This window comes from Lynx canadensis, chromosome F1, assembly GCF_007474595.2.
Source record: "Lynx canadensis isolate LIC74 chromosome F1, mLynCan4.pri.v2, whole genome shotgun sequence".
Lineage (NCBI taxonomy): Eukaryota > Metazoa > Chordata > Mammalia > Carnivora > Felidae > Lynx > Lynx canadensis.
In genome coordinates this window covers 25701408-25721336 of record NC_044319.2, presented here as the reverse complement: position 1 = coordinate 25721336, position 19929 = coordinate 25701408, and the positions used below count along the sequence as shown (strand labels likewise).

The window sequence follows — 19929 nt, the reverse complement described above, 5'->3', positions numbered from 1 at the left end:
TGAAAATGTAAGCATTGATCATGTCTAAACAGCTCCTTAAATACCAACACTAATGGATTCAATTTTATCTATCACATGAATAGCAAGAAACAGAGGCTTAAGAAAATGGAACACAGGATAGGTAGAAAACAAGGAATAAACTGGGCGGTGGAATGCTATCTAGAAGAGATGATTGGGGTGGGACTCTTCAGGGGCTTGGGGCATTGAGCAACGTTCACCGTTCACCGGATGCCTGGGGCAAGCAGGCTGTGAGGTGTGAACATCACCATCACATCATCACATCCAACAATTACTGAGACTTTGCTATGTCAGAACTCCACCGAGCAGTTGACATACTTTCTCTCATTTCAAACTCACAGCACCACAACCTTATGAGCTAGGGACCATTACCATTGCAATGAAGAAACTGAATGAGTAACACAGCCATTAAATAATTTGCTAAGGATGGCACAAGCTAGTAGGAAGAATTAGCCTCTCGTCATCTGACTCCATCCGACTTTTACATGCACACGAGTACCATTTCTGTGCTATTGGCTCCCAAAGATAGAACCTCTGGCCCAGGCATCTCTCCTGACTGTCAGACTCCTGATTTTCAAAAAACAAAAAAACAAGCAAAGTTTTCCAGGACTCCTGGAATAAAACACTCAACACTTGCACCTCCAAAAGCCAACTCAAATTCAACATGGTTAATTTGAGCTCCTGCCTCCTCCCTCAAACAAAACAAAGCCCTCTAATACGCATGGTGGTTCTGTTTCAGCTAATGGTAACTTCATCCTTCTAGTTGTTCAGGCCCAAATCCCCAGAATCATCCTTGATTCCTCCCCTTTCTCTCAGATCACACATCGAAACCATCAGGAAATTCTGTTGACTTATCTTCAAAATACATTCAGAATCTGACCATTTTGTACCACTTCCTCTAGTATGACACATCATCTTCTCTCTTATCTAAATGATAGAGCCTCCTACTTGGTCTCCCTTCTTCTACCCCTGTAGCTCCACAGTTTATTCTTAACACTATAGCTAGAGTGATCCCTACCTTTTGGAGGTTTTTTTATTGTAAAAAAACAAAACATTGATACAAAAAGCTACAAATGTCTAGTTTAGTGAATTCGTGTGAGGTAAACACCCTTGTAACTACCACCCAGATCAAGAAACAGAATGTGACACCATAGGACACCCTCTATGTGTCCCATCCCCATCACACAGTCTTTTTGTGCCCCCAACGGTAAGCATTATCCTGACTTTTATAGCACTCACCTCCTTGTGTTTCTTCATGGTTTCTCATCCACATGGGTATCCCCATGTACTACAGCTCAGACCTGTCTGCTTTTAAAAACTTGATACGTTTTCTAAGTCTCTTTTAATCTATAGGATCCCCTCCATTTCTTTCTTTTCCTTTTTTTTTTTTTTTTTTCCTGTTGAAGAACCTGGGCTGTGTGGCCTACACGCTCTCCTGTAGTGTGGGTTTTACAGACTGAACTCCATAACGTATTCAACATGCTCCACTGTCCTCTTGTACGTCCTGCACACTGAAAGCTGGATCCAGAGTCCGATCAGAGTCTGGTCCGATCCCTTCGGCAAACCGTGGTATGTGTTTCCCATTGAAAGTCTGGTGTTCATTCTTTTTGTTTTATTGTTTTTAAAAAACTTCATTTGTTAGCTTTCATTCTTTTTGATGTTAGTGGCCCATGACGCTCATTGCCTAGACCCATTAATTCATTAGAGTTTGCAAAATGCGCATACTCTAATTGCATGATTTTGTTTCCACTTATTAGCTGGAATAATTGTATGAGGAGATGTTTCCTTCTGTTAGTATTACAGAGGAAAGGCAGGAAATGTGCTTGGTTCTTCCCATTTATTTCCTCAGTTTTCAAGATAATAAATTGATTTCCTATGATTATCAAAAACTGACTAATTTTTGTGTCATATGTGTGTGTGTGTTTAATTTTGAACTCATAGATTTTTTTTTTGAACTCATAGATTTAAACATATATGATGAGTTTCAGTTCTTTGCATTTCTTATCCTTACCAAAGCTCCAAAAAGCATATATTTATCAGAAACTCCAACCAAGGTCACTGAAATGAACAGATGTTCATGACCCTTTAGTTTTCATCTTAGACTGTGACTTTCTTTTTTTCCATTTATTTGTCTGCCAATAATTATCCAAGTTGAAGAGTCTCCTCTGGAATAAAATACTTTATTTCATCCAGATTTTGGCCAATGAAAGCCTCTTCAAGTGAGTTATTTTGACGTGATCATAGCAGTCCATACTGAGTTCAATAGCATCATCCCAAAATTTGTGTCCATCCAGAACCTATGATCATGACCTTATTTGGAGATAGGGTCTTGGGAGATGTAATCAAATTAAGAGGTCGTGTTGGACTAGGGTAGGCCCTCAATTCAATATGACTAGTGCCCTTATAAGAAGAAGGACATTTGGACACACAGACACACAAGAAAAATGTCACAAAATAGAGGCAGAGATTAGAGTAATGCATCTACCAGCCAAGGATTGCCAGCAACTACCAGAAGGTAGGAGAAATTCATGAAACAGATTCTTCACAGAGCTTCCATGAAGAACCACTCTTTCTGATGCATTGATTTCAAATTTCCAGACTCCAGAACTGTGAGAGAATAAATATCTGTTGTTTTAAACATTCCAGTTTCTGGTACTTTGTTAGGGTAACCCGGGGAAGCTAATACATAGCCTTTGATAATTTTTTACTCTCTGGTATGAAAAAATATTCCAGGCTCCTCTTGACCATATTATGACCCAGATCTGGAGTGTTTTCTTGGCCATTTTAGTAGATAGAACTAGGGGTAGGGGGAATAAAAATATTTGAAGATAAAATGAAGATAAAATTCTCATGAATGCATAATGGTATTTCCAATTCAAATTCTGAGCGTCCTAATTCTCAAGGACCTGGAGAAAACAGAATATATTAAAATAACTTGCTTTATCCTTTGTTATAAATACAACAGTCTCAGAATACCAATACTGTCACCACCAGTTATGATTATTAAAACAATTTAAAAACTGTTGCTTGTGTGATTCCTATTCTCTTTTTATTTTTTAATGGTTATACTACATTTACATTGTCAGAACATATAGCTATTACATATAGTAGGCCCCGTGCCTTTTAACTCTCATTTACTCTAATTCTACAGGTAACTATATATTTAATACTCAGTAACAGTTCTTAATGCTGCTTCTTCTGAAGTCATTTTGTTGTCCGAAGCACATTTTTTTTCAGAAAATTCATAGAGAAGCCCTCATGGGAACAATGTTCCTTGAGTCCTTGCATGTTGATACATTTGTCAGGGTCCTTTCTACTTTAAGGTAAGTTTTGCTGGAAATAAAATCTTTAGTTCACATTTTCCTTCGTTGAAGACCTTAAACATGGCACTCAATTTGCCTCTGGCATCAACCATGGCTGTCAAAAATCTGATGATAAAGTAATTTTCTTTCCCTTATTAAGCAACATGCTCTTTTTACAGAAGTGCCCAAAACATGTTTCATTTTCTTTAAAATCTAAAAATCTACTAGCATGTGTTCATTCCAGCACATTTTATGCTCTTTCAACATGTTGTTTCAAATATTTTTCTTTCCTTTTTACAATTCAGGCCAGTTTTCTTAAGTCTTACTATTTAGTTTCCTTCTGTTTCCTTGTTTTGGTGTTCTTCTTCAAGATTCCCATTATCTTTACATTGTATCTTCTTTGCCAATATGAAATACTAGTCATGTCTTCTCAAATCCTTGTCATCTTCATTCCTTTTTAGTATTTAAGAGGCTGTGACTTTTTTCAGAATAGCTAAAATCAAAAACACAAGAAACAACAGATGTTGGCGAGGATGGGGAGAAAGAGGAACCCTTTTGCACTGTTGGTAGAAATGAAAACTGGTACAGCTTCTCTGGAAAACAGTATGGAGGTTCCTCAAAAAGTCAAAAATACAACTACCCTATGATCCAGGAGTTGCACTCCTGGGTATTTATTAAAAAAATACAAAAACCCTAATGCAAAGGGATGCATGCACCCCTGTGTTTGTTGCAGCATTATTTACAATAGCCAAACTATGGCGGCAGTCCAAGTGTCTGTTGATAGATGAATGGAAGAAGATGTGGTATACTTACACAATGGAGTATTACTGAGCCGTAAAAAAGAATGAAATCTTGTCATTTGCAACAACACGGATGGAACTACAGGGTATAGTGCTAAGTGAAATAAGTTAGTCAGAGAAAGACAAATACCATATGATTTCACTCATATGTGGCATTTAAGAAACAAAACAAATGAGCAAAGAAAAAAAAGAGAGAGGGAGAAACCAAGAAGTAGACTCTTAACTATAGAGAACAAACTGATGGTTACCAGAGGGGAGGGGTGAGGGGGTGGGAGAAATAGGGGATGGATATTAAAGACTACACTTATCATGATGAAAGAAATAAAATAAAATATAAAGTAAAATAAGAAAAAAATGTTATCCCTTTTTACTTTCTATTTTGGTTAAGGTATTAGTTTGTATGTCTGCTTGCTTCTGTAGTCCTCATTTGATATTATTTTGATTTTTTTCCTTCCGATTCCAATTCTTTCTTGAGTTTAGTCACCTCATTTCGGAGCTTATCTAATTTTGATATAAGACATTAAAAAAATTTTTTTTAATGTTTACTTTTGAGAGAGAGAGAGACAGAGACAGAGACAGAGACAGAGCACAAGCAGGGGAGGGGCAGAGAGCAAGAGGGAGACACAGTATCTGAAGCAGGCTCCAGGCTCCAAGCTGTCGGCACAAAGCCCTACAGGGGGCTAGAACCCACGAACCGTGAGATCATGACCTGAGCCGAAGTCGGACACTTAACCGACTGAGCCACCCAGGTGCCCCAAGACATATTTTTAGTGTCTTATTTCATTTTGAAAAAACATATTCTATTTTTGATCTTTTTTTTTTTTTTTTTTGGAGCAGAACTTTTTGGCATGACTTCATGATCTGTAGGGATATTATTCATTTTTTCCCATTTTTCTTATAACATTTTTACATAGATTTAAATATGGCACTTTTTGTTGCTTACTGTTATGTGAATTAAACTTTCTAGAACTGCTAGAAGGAGCCTGGATTTAAGGGAACTTCTCTAATTTCACAGAGCTTCCTCCCCAGTTCCTTTTGTGAAAAACAAACGAAATGAAATGAATCGAGGAAACGAACCCTTACAGCTCGCTCTCTCAGATCTCCTGGTTCTGTTCCCCTCCACGGCTTTTGTTCTGGGGCTCCTCTTCCCACGTCTCTTTTGTCCTCTTTTGTTCTATTTTGAGTCCACCCCAGTAGCTTTTCCTCGGGGAGGACAGTGCCCAGGAAGGGAGCCTGGAGTGAGCCATTTCAAACGCTCAGGGGGCTGGCGTGCTTCAGGCCCCAACGCTTCTCCCCCAGTGAAATGCCCTTCTCGTGCTGGCCTCCTGAGCCTTCCAGTGAATGACTAACTGTTGACTATTCTGTGGCTGTCCTGTCCTCAAGTCCCATTCCTTTCCTCTGCTGAGATGCCGATACCAGGCCGGTCTTGAGGCTTTGAGCGATTGGTTTCTGTCCACTTCTTCTTTTTCTTTTTTTAAGTTTATTTATTTTTGAGAGAGAGAGAGAGAGAGAGAGATCAGGGGAGGTGCAGAGAGCATGAGGGAGACCCAGGATCCAAGGCAAGCTCTATGCTGACATCAGAGAACCTGATGCTTAGCCCACTGAGCCACCCAGGCGCCCCGGTTTCTGTCCACTTCTATTTTGGTGTTTGTGAGGATACCCCGTCACCTAGTTTTGAGCAAAATATTGGCCAAAGGTTTCTAGTTTTCATTCCAGTCTCTCCATCAGTTGTGACATGGGGATTCAGAAAGGTCCCAGAAAATGCTGCCACCACCTTTCCAGAGCGCTCCTTCTGAAACACGTCAGATCATGCTACTTGTCAGAAGTGCTGAAACAACTTCCATTTCACGCCCAGGATGGGCCGAAGTCTTTGCAATGGTGTAGGAGGCCCTGGAGGATCACGGCCCCTCTCCTCAGACCCTTTCTGGTGCTCCTCTCCTGTCTGCTCTCTCTGCTCTGGCTATACCTCCACTGGCTTCATGCTGTACCTTGAACATGCCACACCTCTTGCCATCATTTGCCTTTGCTCTAGCAGTTTCCTCTACCTCGATCACCCTTCCCTCAGATGGGAAATACATTAACCACTTCCTTCAAGTGTTTAAAATCTCTTTCTCGTCGACATCTGGTCTAACTACCTTGTCTGATACGGCAACCTTCCCACTAGCACCACGGTCCCCTTTCCTTTGCTCTGTAGTTTCTCTTCTCTATAGTATTCAACATCTAACATCAAACAGTTCACTAATTTATTATGCTTACTGTGTATTACCTATCTTCCCCCTGCTAGAATATAAAATCCATGAAAGCAGGAACGTTGAAGTCTGGTTTGTTCTTTTCTGTATATCAAGTGCCCAGAACAATGTCTGGCAGATGTAGCCACTTAATAAATGCATGAATGAATAAATAAATGAGGCAGCCAGGGGTGCAGTTCGTTCAGAGCCAGCCACTGGGGAGCAAGGTCACCACCTCCACCACCCTCCTGCGTCCAGAGGGGCCAGGGTCTGCAAGCCTGTGTGAATGAGTACTGAGCACAGCCAAGCAGAGTTTGCCCTTGAGCCTCATGGATTATCATAAGGCCAGCGATGTCAGAAACATTCTTTCTAGGACTTCTGAGTTCAGCCCAAGCCACAAATAGCACCCCAGCCATGTGCCTTCTAGCATTTCAGCACATCTGCTCCCCATCCCATTGGAAGAGCAGAGAAGCCTGGAGGGCAAAAAAAAAAAAAAAAAAAAAAAAAAAAAAGGGAGAGAGAGACAACTCCAGTCCCTGGCAAAGGGGTTCACAAGTAGGGAAGAAGATGACAATGCGTGACAGTGTCCCTGTCCCCAGGCGCCAACCAGCCCCAGCTGCGCTGCGCTGTGCTGAAAGCCTGTAACCTGAGTCAGTTGCGTCCTTGCCCCTTTGGATGGAACTAGGGGCTATTATTTATTTGGTGTTCTCAACTTAGTCTCAGGGAACAGACATCACATCGCCCATCTTCTAGCTCTTCCAGCATAAGTAACGTTAACTTAGGACTGACCCAAGCAAGCGTCAGGCTCAAGGGTCTTTCTAAACAAACCTATGTAGGTCTCAGGCATGCAGTGCCCCCTCTCTCCTTCCCTTAGAAGAAGGAAGCCTAAGGTGGAGGCCATCTTAACAGGGAAATCCTGCCCCGAACAGTCTCTCTGAAACTCAAATTCGTCTTGGAAAATGCTCCCTGGGCTTGGATGACTGAAGGATCATTGCCCAATCAGGAGAATGCAGGCCTATTGCCAGGGCCAAGAAAACAGGTAAAAGGTCAAAAGTGAGGCCTTTTCCAGCCCAAGCTTAGGATCCTAGCTCTTTCCTTCGGTTCCTTTTTTATTCTGCTGGAAACTGCCAGCACAGCAGCCAAGATGAGCTCCCATACTCACATACTCACAGTATCACAGGGTGGATTGTGTCAGGCCCTCCCCTGTGCCTTCGCTGCCTTGTTTCCAGGGCAGTACGGCAGCTCTTGAAGCTCTCTCTTCTCTTCTTCCATTCTCTCATTCCCAGTCAGTGGATGCATGGTTCTTAACCAGTAAAACTCAGTGGGCTCCACTGCCATCAGCTAAGAGTGAGGCATGAATCCTCAAATCACAAGAACCTGAAATTCACACCATCTCTCGAGTTTTCCAAGAGTTCCCCTTGAAGTTGGACCAAATATTCAGTGGTCCCTCCACCCCCACCAGGGTCCCCAACCCAGCTGAGAAAGACACTACTGTGCCCCAGCCTAGTACACATGATACCTCATTTATTCTATGTAAGCCCCTTAAGATAAATACTATCGTGCCCATTATATGCACGAGAACACTGAGTTCAATGGCTTATGCAAGGTCTTGCAACTTGGAAAAGGCCTCATCAATGTTTACTGCCTTATGAGGTTTTCCAGCTAGCCTGTACAGAGATGTGTTCTCTGTGTTTAAAGGTGTCAGAGACAATCACCTCTGGGGTTCTGGAATGTTACGGAAATAGGACTTCCAAATAGGGAGACCGTGCATCTTGGTTTCCCCCAAGAGAGTTCTGATATCTCTGTGTATTATTAACAGGGCTCTCTTTTCAAAACTGTCTTACTTTGGACAGTAAGTTACATAGTCTTCCTATCCAAGATAGACCAGAAGCAAAGACGTAGGAAAACCAAACCAAACCAAACCAAACCAAAACAAAACACCTTGTTCACGAGGTCACTGAGCAGTCGGCATAGAAAGGCCTCATTAGGGCTTTAATATTCTCAGGGTCTGCCCCACCCCAACTTCTCTTGCTGGCTTTGCCTCAGATGTTCCCTTCCAAACTGCCCATACTTCTCCTTGCACAATGCTGGAGCTATGACCTATAGGACAGGAGGAAATGAGATCAGAATATGCCAGACGGTTCTCAGCACCCCAGATGTCCCTTCCAGTGGATCCCTGCATTACTGAAAACAAACTAAGCCTCTGTGCAGGCGACCCATGTCTTTCCAATCCTAACAGATAAAGGACTCTCCTGTGGAGGAGAAATCTGAGAGACCACCAAGGTTTTGAATGTCCTGTGAGAAAGGAAAATAAGAATGTCTTTGACCAAAGCTTTTAGTCCACATTGGAGCTTCCCCAGACTCCCTCCTCTATCCCAGAATGGAATGACCCAGTGGAGGCAACAGATAGATGTTCAGCAATCAAAGATCCAAATTTGTATTCTAGCTTGCCCACTTATGAGCTGGGTGACCTTGGGTAAGTTTGTCAACCTCTCTGAGCTTCAGCTTTCTAATTCATCTGAAAAATGGATATAAGAAGACCCACCATGCAATGCAATTGCAAAATTTCAGATGCAATTATGTGTAAAATGTCCAGCATAGAAGAGGCATTTATTCATAGTGATGATGATGTTGGGGATGAGGAGGACGAGGAATATGAAAGTCATCTGTCACTGAATGCAACACAGCAATGCCACTCTCTGGGCAGACAGGAAATATTCCAAAAGCATAAACGCCAAAAGGAATAACCAATAAATATTTGTCAAGCAGTCAGAAATTTTGAGAAGAGAGGGTTCAATTATTTAACCAAGTCAAACTAAACTGAGATTTATTTGGAAACTAATATGTACCAAGTAAGATAATGAATACTGGGGATTACAGGGATTCCCATAAATGAGTTTATGCTCTCCAGGGGCATACGGACAAATAGAGGGTCCAAGTTAAAGACGGACATGTATTCCCACTTCACCATGATTTCAGGCAGAGTTTTTTTTGTTTGTTTGTTTTTTGTTTTTTAAATGTCTATTTGTTTTTAAGAGAGAGAGAGAGAGAAGTTTAAGCCGAGAAGGGGCAGACAGACGGAGACACAGAATCGGAAGCAGGCTCCAGGCTCTGAGTTGTCAGCACAGAGCCTCATGCTGTCCTGAACTCACAAACCATGAGATTGTGACCTGAGCCGAAGTTGGGCACTTAACCGGCTGAGCCACCCAGATGCCCCTCAGGCAGAGTTTTAAAACACTGTCAGAGCAGAAAGGATCAAACAGGACATTTTGCTTAGCAAGGTGCAGGAACCTCACAAAAGGGTGGGCAAGGGAGCTGATCCTTCAAAGCTAGGCAGGATTTCTAGGCATCTGACAGCATGTTTACAGTCTAGGTTGGGAAAATTCAGTTCCATTCTTCCCTCTGCAAAGAAGACAAATTGTTTCTCAAAAAGGAGGATGACGGAGACTCCTTCATACTCCTCTTTCTCATATGAAGTCAGTGGCCAAGTCTAAAATTGAATACACATTCTGAGAGCCCCCAAGACCTGAGACTGAAACAAAATTTTTGATGCAGAGATTAATCAAGACTTGGATACAAATTCATATCACATATAAAAAATGTTTCAACTTCACAGAGTTAACTTCGAGACATTTAGTGGAAAACAAGGCATTGAATCACAAACTAAATACACAGAATATGACTTATCAGAGGTAAAAAAATAAACAGTACTTGTGATATGTCACTGCTAAGAAATATTATCAATCAAGGTCACCATCTGGAAAGAGGAATTAAATTCATTCATTAGCCTTCTGCTTTAATTTCGATTCCCAAACCTTGTTTAAACTAGTAAGTTAGAACTTCTTGGTTAAATAAACAAGCAGTTGGCTCTGGCATAGCAAATGAAAACAAATCATAATTCAGTCTAATTGTTCTTCTTGGTTAGACATTAGCTGGTAGACCGTGAGGTGTTTCTATGTCTGCTACTCAAAATGGAGGACATATTGTTGCCATACTTACATTCTAGCCTTGAAAAGAACTCATGCTACTTTCACAAACATTATTTCATTTATCTTCACAAAAACCCTGAGAAATTAAAAACGAGCACAGTGGAGTGAGGAAGCAGGAATTACAGCCTGATACAGGCTGGGCACATCATGTGAAACAGGAATTAGGTTTGTTCTCCCTGGTTCTTGGAAGTAGAAAAGAACCAAAGTGTAACATTAAAGAGAGTGAGCACGTTAGACTCAACAGAAAGAATTTTCTAACACAGAAAATAGTCTAGGGGCGCCTGGGTGGCTCAGTTCGTTAAGTGTCTGACTCTTGGTTTCAGCTCAGGTCATGATCTCACAGTTCGTGGGTTCAAGCCCTGCATTGGGCCTTGTGCTGACAACGTGGACCCTGCTTGGGATTCTGTCTCTCCCCCTCTCCCTGATCCTCCCCTGCTTGCTGTGCTATAAATAAAAAGAAAGAAAGAAAGAAAGAAAGAAAGAAAGAAAGAAAGAAAGAAAAAGAAAATAGGCTAAAGAGGCCTCAGGATACATCAAATTCCCTGTAATCTCCATACAAAATCTTGGTGGAGCATGCAATTTAACAAGAGATTATTGAGCTTAGACTGTGCTAGGTTTACAGGTAGACCTGAGTTGAAGATGGAAAAAAACCACGTTCTTGGATATGGGTATCTCTGCCAGGGAATGAGAGTCACCTGGCAGTATCTTTAAAGATTTAAAATGCCCACATCCTAAAATCCAGAAATTTCACTTTATAGTATCCACATGTGCAAAACAGTCGTATGTATAAGGATAATCTTGCATCATTGTTTTGGAATAGCCTGAGTTGAAAATGACCTATGTGTCAATTAATAAGGGATTGGCTAGATAAACTATAGTATTATATATCCATATTAGGAAATACCACGAACTAGTTTGAAAAATAAAAGACAACTTGGGGAAGCTACATCTAATAAAAGAATAGGTTGCCAAGATATATGGTTGAGTTAAAAACAAACAAACAAAAGGCAGTTGAAGGACCATCCATATCATATGATATAAATGACATGTTTGAAAAAGCCCCATGTTTTCCATGGTTCCACATGCATACATGAAATGTATAAGAAAAGGTCTGAAGGAAAAACAAAAAGTGATATCAGTATTCATTTCCAGGGATTAAGAAAAGGGATGGTGAAGAGATGGGATTGTCAAAGGGGCCTTTAGCCTTCTCCGGAGTATTTTTAATTTTTACAAAGCAAGTGAATTTATGGATCCCTTGTTTAGTTAAAACAGTTGCTTTCATACTTAAAAGCAGAGGAGAAGAGGAGAAGGCAGCTCCACAGGCTCACAATCTTTTAAATGATGCATTAAAATGTAATTCAATATGATCTGTGCAGCAATCAAATAATAATAGCTAACATTTGTTGAGCTCTTATTATGTACCATGGGCTGTCTGCTGAATAAGTCATCAGTCCTGATCTCAACCTCAGAATGAGGACCAATTGTTACCCCTGCTTTGGAGGTATAACTGAAGCTCTGAGTGACCTGACCAAGGCCGTAATGCTAGCGAGTACAGAACAGAGGTTTCAACACATGTGTTTCTGACTCCACAGAGTCTAGACTCCTAACCTCCATGCTGTCTTGCCCAGGTGTAGAGAGACCATAGATGATCTAGGGCAGTAGAGCTGGAGACGTTTGTGAACTTGAACGGGGGTCCTCAGAGGGAGAGTACAGTCATGGCGGGCAGGGCTCCCATCACAGATAACCACTTCCCCTTTCTTTTTCACGAAGAGAACCTTGACCCGGTGCTAGGGGTCAACACTCATTGAAAACTCTCACAGCCACCTTTGCACAGAGGGGCAGACTTGGTGCCCGCGGGTGAGATGTAGGCAGAGTTTGTTTGCAGGAAGACCTAGTCAAGGGGCCAGTGCAGGTGATACGTGCCACTTTGGCCTTTTGTCCATCACCCGTTTCTGCCTTCCTGATATTTTCTCTCCAGAAATATTTCTGGAGATGCAAAAGCCATCTAAAGGAGTTTGCTACGTTAATTATATCCTGGAGCTGCTGAGTAGCCCAGCGAGCTGCCTCTGACTTGTGTGGGAAAAAGAAACCTCTTTTTGGTTAAGTCCACAGTCAGGTTCCATGCTGACACATGTAGTCTAACGAACACATGGGGGTCTACACAGGCTCCTTGTGGGGAAAGAGCAGGATGCCTAAAAGGCCTTAGCCTCACCTGGTTTTGAAAATGGAAAAGATTTGCTCCTGCCGCCCGCGTCCCAGTTCCCTTGGGACCACCAGGCACCGGGCATGTGGCAGCCACAGCGGGCCAGCAGACAGAGCCACAACCCACAAACACACAGGGAAATGTGGAACGGAGCCAGAGGCTCCATGGCGCTTCAGATCCTCCTCAGCAAAAACCCAGGGCGGAAGGTCAGTCTGCTCGTGTTGCGTATCTGCAACTTGACTCCTCGTTCAGGGCTATAGATCCCAGTCCGCTTATAGCAGCAGCAAGCGCCGCAGGGGGAAGGGCGGGGCTTTGGCAGCTGTTTGTTTTGAACCTGCCTGGGCAGCTCCCTGAACATTTGTTTCAAAAGCAGGCAAGGGAGGGGGACATTTCTGGGGGTGGAAAAAGGAGCTGAGGAGCAGGGAAAGGAAGAAAGGCACGCGCTCTCCGCTCTCTGAGTGAAGTAGGGAGATCTAAGTCTCCAGAGGTTCTGTTCCCCAAGTCAGTTCCCTGAGCCTGCCCACCCCGAGGGCTGGGCTCGTCCAAGGCTCGGCTCCAGCAGACTTAGAGGCTGTTTGAAAGTCAAAAGATGGGAAAAGAGCAGAAGAAGAGACAGGAGTGTCAGTCACCAACACTAAAGGGGAGGAGCATTTTGAGAAAGAGTCCGCTGGGTGGTGCTCCTTAGAGAGACCAGGGAGGGTGGGGATGTGGCCAAGCTGGCCTGCAAAGTCGGTGGCTGGGGTTGACCATCCTTCCTTAAGGTCTGCCAGCAAAGGAACAAATATGGCAGTAGCTTACCAACATGGTGGAAAGGAGGAAGGAAGCCCTGTCTAGGCAAAATAAGTAGCTGGTAGGACTTGAAGGGGCCAAGTGAGAGGGAATTTTAGATTGGGGTAAACTGCAGCCATGCCCCCTCTGCCACTCGCCTCCCATGGTGCCTGCTCTCCCTTGTTGGTTGTTAGTGTCCTTCAATCTTTTTTGCTTTCAGGACCTCCCGGAGAATTTGAACTTCAGCTAGCAGATCTTAAAACTTTTCTAACGTCGGAAGACATAAAGTTATCACTAGATGCTGAGTGATAAGGGCACTGTGATCATTGAAATGACTTTTTATTTAAATGACATTTTATGTAAATGATCATTTAAATCATTTAAATGACTCTCAATGGAACCTGCCCTTGATAGAAACTTGAGAGTATTTTCCAGTGACTAAAGAGGTCAGAAGCCTGGAACTTGAAAGTTGGAAAGGAATCTGGATCGCCGCATTCAACCCTCTTACGTTATTAATGTCACCCCAGCTAGTTTGGGGATTATAAAGCAAATACAGAGCACATATACCAGGAACTCCTCACTTGTACATCCATTCATTCGTTGAAGTTTCACGTCAACCCTAGACATAGATAGTCTGACAGGCAAAGTCATTCACCTGAGGTCACACACAGTAAGGGACAGAGCTGGGATTTGAAGCCACATAATCTGGCTCCAGGGCATCTGTGCTCTTAACCACTTCTTTCTATTCCCTTGGGTTTCTCAGCAGCATTTTCTCCATTGTGCCTCAGTCCTGCCCTCCCAGTCCCCTACCCCCCACCTCCTTTCAATGTCAACAGAAGTCCTCACCTTGTTCCCAGCCTCTGATGGAGGCAGGCAAGAAGGATGGTTTTCTCTGTGTGAAAACAATGGTAAAGGAAGAATAAAAGGGACCATGGCGGCCAGGAAGGGGCTGAGGCCCAAGCCGAAGAGGATCAGGCCCTACTGCCCCTCCTGAGTATAAGGGGTGAACTGGCCTTAGTATGGAGGTGGCAGCTGTAGTGTAGAGCCTAGAGACTTGGTCAGGTGGGGAAGATGCCCCCCCCCCAGGAAGTGGTATGCAAAATCCTGATCATATGCATTTTTAAACATCCCTCCCCTTCTGATACAAAAGCTGATCTAGAATGAACCAAACTGTTGGGGTTGCTCTCTCCCAAGTCTCCTGGCACTCCTGGAAACTCAGCCGTGATACAGAGACAAGAGCAGTGGGGATGGAGTTAGGAAACTAGAGTTCAAACCCTGACTGCCTCTTAACTAGCTGTGTGGCCTGGAAGCAAATCACATTGCTTCCTGGAGCCTCAGCTTCTTTCTCTCTCGTGTAAGAATATCCTTCCTCTCCCATAGCTGTGAGAATCAGATGAAGTCTAGCTGCAAGTGAGGGCTCACCTAGCTCAAGCCTGGCAGGTAGCCTTTGCAGACTGCTGAATGTGGGGGGACTTGCAGCCCTAGTCTCAGGGAAGACCCCAGCGCGGCAGGACTCAAGGATGGAGGGTCTGTGGCAGAATCTGGTAGAAATAGAGCCTTGGGCTATTTGATTTAAAGCTGGATTTGCATAGCAAGCAGAGGGTTGTTTTTTGAAGTGAATTTTAGTTCAAAATTCTGTTTTGTCCTAACATAAACCTCCCTATTAGGACATGAATGGTAAATGTTTTCATTATAAAGTAATGCATTTTCATGATTCCACACTTCCAAAGTCTAGGAAAATCTACCTTTTTTTCCACCATTTAATTTTAACATCGAATATATTTTTTCCAGGTTTATCAAAGCATGTTTTTCTTCATTTTGACTTTGGTAAGATGTTGATAAAAACGATCTAATTGGATTTTGTTTGCTCTTGGGCCAAAACTATAAATATGAATAGAGAGAGAGAGAGGAGTGAGCAGAGATCAAGACAGGGAGAGAGAGGGAGGAGGAAGACAGAGAAGAGAGAGGGGTATTTATTTTAAGGAATTGGTTCACACTGTTGTGGAGGCTTGGGGAGTTCAAAATCTGGTAGGGTGAGCTTGCAGGCTGGAGATCCAGAGTCAGTTCCAGTCAAAGCAGAATTCCATCTTGCTCAGAAAAAGTCAGCCTTTGTTCCATTAAAGGCCATTAACAGATTGGATGAGGCCAACCCACATTTTTTTAAATGTTGATTTATTTATTTTGAGACAGAGAAAGAGTGCACATGCATGCGGGGGGAGGGGACAGAGAGGGGAGGGGTAGAGACAGAGAAAGAGCATCTCAAGCAGGTTCCACACTGTCAGCCCAGAGCCTAATGTGGCTCTATCTCATGATCTCCCAGGTGCCCCATGAGCCTCTAAAGGCCAACCCTTATTTTTAAGCTTCACTCAAAGTCAACCAATTTAAATGTTAAGCTCATTCAAAAATACCTTCACAGAAAACATCCAAAATAATGTTTGACCAAATATCTGGGCACCATGGCTCAGCCTCATTGATACATAAAATTAACATTTTGTAAAATAAAGCCTTTTTATAAATAAAAGTGAGAAGGATCAAATGAACCTCTCTATAAGTTGCTTCTCAAACCATAATGGTCTTTGTGCCAAGCTTTGTGGAAACCATGTCAGGTGTTCAGCCCTGAGCAATTTCAGCTTAATTCCAGGAGTTTTCTAGTAGGTGATGCTGGTAGTGGTGGTGTGAGTGGAATGGGTTTACGCTCTTGGAGTGAGCAAGCACACTGCTTTTGTTTAGGTTGTATGATGGGCACGGGAGCAAGTGTGGTGGGGTGGTTAAATCACATGAATTCCCTTGGTGGGGTCACCTGGCTTGAAGGAACTGGGAGGGACAATGACATCCTGACATGCCTCTTAAGGAAATAATGAAATGTTCTTGTCTATTTCTCTAGATCATGGCCTCTGTCCTCCAGAAAGTCTGCCAGCCCAACCCTGCGGCTTTGACACATCTCCATCATCCTCAGGAAAGGGCTTAAGGCAGCCAAGGCAACAGTGGAGAAAGGAAATTAAAACTCTGGCAACAGTGGAGAAAGACTTCAGGCCTAGGAGGGGATGGGAGCTGGAGCCATGAGCTCTGCTATTTCTATCTTCTCAGAGATTGCCAGTCTGGCTGGCAGGCATCTCTATCAAGAGAAATTTGGAGAGCATGAGTGCCAGTAGGTCATATGGGTTTGAGGAAGGTACAGCCCCACCCCTGCCCCACCTCCCAACACATCCCAGCAACCTCCGTCATCAGCAACCTTAGTCATCTCCAGCCTAAGATAGAGATGTCCTGGAGCCTTAACAGTAAAGGTCAGTTGATTTAAATAGCTATGGCATCTACAGCAACTTTCCTGGCCTAAGAAAGGAAACCCAAGCCACGCGAGATGATTTGCTGATGGCTCTACCTATGACAGGGGGACAGAAGGTGGGCCTGACAAGAATTTGTTAGACATTTATTGTGATCCCTACTATCGTGCTCTGGCACGTCCACATAGTGGCCTTGCTTAATCCCGAGGGCTGTACATCATCATAATCATGTTATGGGTGACGAAAATTCTCAGTACGATTAAGTGACTTGCCCAAAGATAACAGGATTAGACATCTCTCCTTTGCTAACCAAGTGTTGTAGACTTAATACCATGGTGCTAAAAAGTGTAGACCTTTTCTCAAAAGATCATAAATGCATAATTTTTTTAACTCAAAACTGTGGGGAAAAACAACCACAAACAATTCTTACCTAGCCCTGTCTCTAGTTAAGTCACTACCATCAGTATTTATAAAGTTTTCCAGGAATAGTCTATGAATATAAGTGTGTAAGTTTGTGTGTCCATGCATGTGTATGTTACATGCACAGACACACACACACACAAATCGTAGAATACAGTATATTCTTTTGCACCTTGCTTTTTCACTTAATATAGCTCCAATTTCCCTATCAGTACAAATAGACTTTCTTCATTCTTGTAAACAACTGCATAATATATACACGGATGAGCCATATTTATCTAACCAATTAGTTTCAATAGTTTGCTAATATAAACAATGTGGTAATGATCTTTCCTGCACACATCTTTTTTTTTTTAATTTTTTTTTAATGTTTATTTTTTGAGAGAGAGAGAGAGAGAGAGAGAGAGAGAGAGAGAGAGAGAGTCAGCGGGGGAGGGGCAGAGAGAGAGGGAGACACAGAATCCGAAGCAGGCTCCAGGCTCTGAGCTGTCCACACAGAGCCCTACACGGGGCTCGAACCCACAAACCGTGAGATCATGACCTGAGCCGAAGTCGGACACTTAACCGACTGAGCCACCCAGGCGCCCCCTGCACACATCTTTATGCACATATGCAAGCATATACATTTCTAGGAAGACAATGTTGGGTGTCAAAAGGATATGTGCATTGGTGAGGTGCCTGGGTAGCTCAGGTGGTTAAGCGACTTCGGCTCAGGTCACGATCTCAGCTTCATGAGTTCCAGCTCCGCATTGGGCTCTGTGCTGACAGCTCAGAGCCTGGAGCCTGTTTCTGATTCTGTGTCTCCTTCTCTCTCTGCCCCTCCCCTGCTCAAGCTGTGTGTGTGTCTCTCTCAAAAATAAATACACATTAAAAAAAATTTTTTTAAAGGATATGTACACTGGAAATAATGATTTAAATTGCCAAACCATCCTCCCAAAAGGATGTCCCAATTCACACTTCCACTAGCAATGTCTGAGAGACTGCCAGTGATTCCAACCTTCCAGAAAGGTCCAGAATCTGTATCTAACAGAAACAGTGCCCAGATCCAGGACTTCTGGTTTTAAGTCTAGCATTTATTTTTCCTTTTATGTAAAAATCACCTTCCGCATGGACAAGGTATAAAAGACACAGGAGAAAGGCAGAATTTAGATGCAATAGAAGCATTACTGTCTCTACCTAGCTTAGCTCCTACAAGTAAAGAAAGCAAACCAACCTTCTGAACAAATCACTGAACAACTTAGGCTCCAATGACCAGCCCCATTTCTGAGCCGCATAGTCCAGAGCTGGCATGGAGCTACTGAAAAATGTTACCTTGTCTCTTCTGGATCTCCTGGGCTTGTATAGATAGCTGGCAGTGTTTCACTATATGGATCCAGGAAGCTTTTCCTTCCTTCCCTAAAGTCTGTTCTCCGAGGGCGATGTCCATTCTCCCCGTGTTCATTCTACTAGTTTGCATGATGAAGTTGCCCACAGCATTTCCTTGATTCAGACCATAAAAACAGGGCATTTTTATGAAGACATCTTAAATAATCCTTAAATGAGTTTACTTGGGGTGCAATTATATGAAAGTGAGCATCTTTAGAAATACCATGCCCAGTATGTAGTAGCAGGAAGAACTCTGCTTGGCACTTTATGGATGCCATCTCATTAATCCTAATAACAACCTTGCAAGGCTATGTTAATCCCATTTTACTGATGAGAAAAGTAAGGCACAAAGAGAGAAAGTAAACCACAATATCACAAAACAGGTAAATAACGGGACCAAAAACTAATCTCCTCTGGAGATTCTAATGTAGTTAGCTCTAGGGCGAGGTCCCAGATTCTGAAAGTTTACAATACGCCCCTATGACCACCGTTGTGAAAAGAAGATGGTGCTAGCCGCCTAGAACTCTTGGTTAGTTTGGAATTTTGGAAGACCATCTTTTATACGGGTGCAAAGTTTGAGGAAAAGGTGGCATGGAAGCGAAAAGTGAGTTATAACTTAGACTAATGTCTCCCTGAGGATTAAAAAGAAACAACATACAAATAAGTCCTTTGCCTTTGGAAGAGCAACATTGGTATGGGCAAAGAACACACTCGCTGTTTAGCAATCGCTTCTTCCAGAAAAGCATTTCTCTGAGGGTCCTCTGGCACATCACACTTAGTTCCCTCCCACGTTCCTTTCTTCACTAGAACCTCCTCTCCACCTGCCTTTTAGGGATAGCCTAAAGATGCAAGACGCTGCCTGCTAGGGCAACTGCCTGCTAATACTTAGATGTGAGGAACCAAGTTGATGATGAGAATCACAGTGGAAAATTCCTTCATTCACCTGGTCAGTTTAGCTCCTATGCGCAGTTCTTTAAGAAGACAACAGAGTCGCCATTGTCAGGCTTTCTTCTTGTCAGACCTATTCCCTTCAGGATCTTCCTCTGTCATCTCCTCTCTCCATCGCAGCATCAAATTGCTTCCCAATCAGTGTTAATTAAAAATATAAATTGGGAGGGGCGCCTGGGTGGCTCAGTCGGTTAAGCGGCCGACGTCGGCTCAGGTCATGATCTTGCGGTCGGTGAGTTTGAGGCCCGCGTCAGGCTCTGTGCTGACATCTCAGAGCCTGGAGCCTGTTTCAGATTCTGTGTCTCCCTCTCTCTCTGGCCCTCCCCGGCTTGCCCTCTATCTCTCAAAAACAAACAAACAAACAAACAAACAAACAACCATAGAAAGAAAGAAAGAAAGAAAGAAAGAAAGAAAGAAAGAAAGAAAGAAAATGAGCAAACATACTGAGCCCCAGGAAACCATGGAATTAGAAGACCTGGAATCAGGTCCTGACCTGGCTTCTTACTAGTGGCCCTTGGTAAATCACTTCATCTTTAAGGACCTCAGCCCTTTTCTCTGTAAAATGGGACTAATAATAGTAATGCCACTGCAAAGGGTTGTTGAACAC

The 19929-nt window shown here is 43.0% G+C and overlaps 1 long non-coding RNA gene across 1 annotated transcript; it reads right to left on the bottom strand.

Annotated features, from left to right (window-relative positions):
- Positions 1–1396: 1396 nt before the first annotated feature.
- Positions 1397–19535, bottom strand: LOC115505048. The gene is made up of 2 exons (XR_003965904.1): positions 18321–19535; positions 1397–3813 (listed from the first exon to the last, which is right to left on the bottom strand). It is a non-coding gene; the product is annotated as an uncharacterized LOC115505048 (long non-coding RNA).
- Between the last annotated feature and the right edge of the window lie 394 nt (positions 19536–19929).